Below are 3,822 nucleotides of genomic sequence, written 5' to 3'. Positions count from 1 at the left end.
CAAAGTGTTTTGTTTCATTCTCTTTTTAAAATTAATTTTTATTGGAGTTAGGAGGGCTTTTTTAGGAAGAAAAATTATTGCAGGTGATTTGGAAAAGACTGAGGTCACATAGAAAAATCCATCAATTTCATACACTTTTTACTGAGCAATTGTAGTCTGCTATATGTAGTGTTTTGCACCAGGCACAGGTAAAATCAGTGTTTTACCAGGGAAGTAACTAAGCATATGATTAGAAGAAGGCTCAGAGAGAATTTATTATTGACCTGAACTATAGTGTTGGTAATGAAAGTAAATAGAAGAGAAAATATGGAGACAGGCTCTTCAAGGCTGCATGTCTGAACAGAAAAGAAGTTCAGAGTAAAACTGAGATGTGGAACTTGAATGACTAAGAAGATTCTAATATCATTAACAAAAATAGAGAATGTAGAAGTTATTTGGGGTTCTGATGGTCATGAGGCCTATTGAACTTAGTTTATTGGTGATGAAAGAGAATTTTTTAACAGGCATTTGAAAGGAAAGATCTGGAATTTGGGTAATAATGCTTGGAGAAAAAAGAGTAAGATAATTACGAATAGTCTATAAAGGCAGGAATTAAAACCATGGCCATGCATCACATGACAGAGAAGTACTTAAAAACATGAAAGATAAAGCAGGAGAGTATAAGCTTTCATTCACTTGTTCAGCAAATAACTATTGAGTTGAATGCCTATGAAAAATAGAGTATTCTGTTGTGTGAAAATTACATTATCTTATTTATATTGAATTGATTCATAGTGCTTTTCAGGACTACTATTCTTCTACTTTTCTGCCTGTTTATTCTATTAATTTTGGAGAGTTTGATATTGAAACTCCAACTAAAAATCTTAATTTATCTACTTAAAAATAATTACAATCTATAGTGGAACTAGATGTAACTTTGCCCTATAGTTTCCAAGTCTCCTGTAAATGTGTTATCATACTTTCATAATTTAAAAAGTAAAAATAGAAAGAAGAGAAAAAGTAGAGAGGGTGGAACTTGCCTTGGGGTCTTTGGTTAGGACTCCATGCTTCCACTTCTAGGGGCATAGGTTTGATCCCTGGTTGGGGAACTAGGACCTGACATGCTGTGCAGTGAAGCCAAAAGAATAAATAAATAAAATGAAATGAAAAAAAACACAACATTCTATAAATTTAAAAACCATAGAGAGGGTGAGAATTTTAAGAAAGCAAGAGTTGTACATGGAAAAAGCTAAAAAACTGCCAAGTAGACTAAAGCTTGAGAATGACTATTGTACTAGAAAAAATATTGTACACTTTTTATTTATTATTGTACAATTATTATACTAGGAATTAATTGGCTATGTTTAAATTAGATGCTTTGGTCAGTAGAAGGTGTAAAAGCTAATTTGCAATGAAGTAAAATGGGAACAATTAAGAAAGCAAGATGACAGGGTAGAATCATCTTTTTTCAAGTAAGTTATTTGAAGACTCTAAAGTGAAAGTCGCTCTATAGTGTGCAACTCTTTGTGACCCCATAGACTGTGGAATTCTCCAGGCCAGAAAACTGGAGTGGGTAGCCTTTCTCTTCTCCGGGGGATCTTCCCAATCACGGGGTCAAACCCAGATCTCCCACATTGCAGGCAGATCCTTTACCAGCTGAGCCACAAGAGAAGCCCAAGAATACTGGAATGGGCAGCCTATCCCTTCTCAGGTGGATCTTCATGACCCAGGAATTGAACCAGGGCCTCCTGCATTGCAGGTGGATTCTTTACCAAGTGAGCTATCAGGGAAGCCTTGAGAACTCTAAGGGGCATTTATTTCACAGGTTAAAAAAAAAGTGGGACTTCCCTGGTTCCAGTGGTTAAGAACCTACCTTGTAAGCAAGGGACATGGGTTCAATCCCTGGTCAGGGAACTAAGATCCCACATGCCACAGAGCAACTAAGCCCTTGTGTTGAATTACTGACCCTGTGCACCAATACTATAGAGTACACCTAACCAAAGACCCCACATGACAGAGCTGACTCAGTGCAGCCCATTTAATTAATTAATATTTTTTTGGACAGGAAATAGCATTTATTGGTGAGCGTGATTAAGTAGGGAACAGAGCTGATGCTCATGAGTGCAGGGCCCGCCATTTGTCCAGGGGGCCACGATTAGGGATGTATTTGACCCCACAGCCGTCCAGGATGAGTCGCTTTTCTGCCACCATGTTCTCAAATTCATCCGCATTTAACTTGGTAAATCCCCACTTCTTGGAGATGTAGATCTTCTGACGGCCAGGGAACTTGAACTTGGCCTGGCGGAGGGCTTCAATCACATGCTCCTTGTTCTGCAGCTTGGTGCGGATGGACATTATGACCTGGCCAATGTGGACCCTGGCCACTGTGCCCTGGGGCTTTCCAAAGGTACCGCGCATACCTGTCTGGAGTCTATCAGCTTCAGCGCAAGACAACATCTTATTGATGCGGATGACATGGAAGGGGTGGAGCCGCACTCCGATGTGAAAACCATCTTTGCCACAACTTTTCACCATGTACTTGTTGGCACAAATATGGACAGCCTCCAGGGCTTAGAGGAGAGCTGCTCATACTCATCTGACACCGTGTGTCCACAGAGTGGGAGCTCATCCACTTTGGCCTTCTTACGCCCCAAGTCGAAGATGCGGATCTTAGCATCAGGGACACCTCGGCAGAAGCGGGACTTTGGGTAGGCTTGTTCTTACAACACTGGTAACACCGGGCGGGGCGGCGGCCCATGGCGACAACCAGGATCTTCAGTGGTGTGCGGAAGGCAAAGAAAATATTTTTAAAAGTTATCATGGCTAACGGAAAATGAAACTTGCTTGAGAAGATAAACTAGAGTAGTTCCACATTTCAGTTCCAAAGGGGGAAATCTCTTACGTGTGAGAAATACACCCTGGTTTTAAACATGAATTTCTAAAAGCCCATTTTCATAATCTCATAGGTTACCTTCCTTTTCAGAGCAAGGCAACACTGAAGGATCCTTGATCCTATGAAAGATGTTCATGTGCCAAATGGATACTTACATCTTGAGGACAGGTTCTGACATATAATGCAGTAGCCAGGAGCCTTGAAGTTACTGGGCTTCTACTCAAATTCTCTCATTGGATCCCTGTGAAAAGGAAAATATGTTTAAGCACCATTTGGGAGAGTTAGAGTCATGCCTTAGCAGTAACAAAAATTATTATGAGTTTTATTAGGTTGCAACTAGTTTCCACCTGATCTGGAAAGTCACCTTGCACCTATGTAAAGAGGATTATTTATGTAATTATCTGCACACATGTCCCCATCAACCCCTATACATAATCATTTCATGACATTCAAATTCAGCACAAAAACATCATGACCTAAGTACAAATATTATTACTATAATGGGTTTTCATTTCTAGAGGTCGTCAGGGGAAGGGATTAATTTTGCTGCTTTATTGTACACACAGCACTGCACACAGAGTCATGTTATGACTCTATCTTGAAAATTGCATTTGGATGTAATAAGAAAGGCATTTTTAAAAACAATTTTACAATTTTAGATGCATTAACTGAGTTTCACTCCATCATGCTTTGCTAACAGATTTGAGGCCTTTCATTCAGACAACATTGAATCTTGTCAATTTTAGAAGGAAAATGTTTCAAATGCTTGCTTAAAGTTCTTTTCCCATCCTTTCTTTGATGACTTTTAGATTGCCAGATCGGCCTGCAAATACTCCATATCATGGCATTTCTGAGGAACAATTTTTAATTTAACAACATGGAGAATTAGGTATGACAGAGACCTGACTTATTGGTTGAGTCACAGTTTTTCATCAAAGTGTGTTTCTCAG

The 3,822-nt window shown here is 39.4% G+C and overlaps 1 pseudogene; it reads right to left on the bottom strand.

Annotated features, from left to right (window-relative positions):
* Window positions 1–2,031: 2,031 nt before the first annotated feature.
* Window positions 2,032–2,737, bottom strand: LOC110152634 (large ribosomal subunit protein uL16-like; annotated as a pseudogene).
* Window positions 2,738–3,822: the final 1,085 nt, after the last annotated feature.

This window comes from Odocoileus virginianus, chromosome 15, assembly GCF_023699985.2.
Source record: "Odocoileus virginianus isolate 20LAN1187 ecotype Illinois chromosome 15, Ovbor_1.2, whole genome shotgun sequence".
NCBI lineage: Eukaryota > Metazoa > Chordata > Mammalia > Artiodactyla > Cervidae > Odocoileus > Odocoileus virginianus.
The sequence above is the reverse complement of the archived record's forward strand: the minus strand, read 5'-3'. Positions and strand labels throughout refer to the sequence as shown.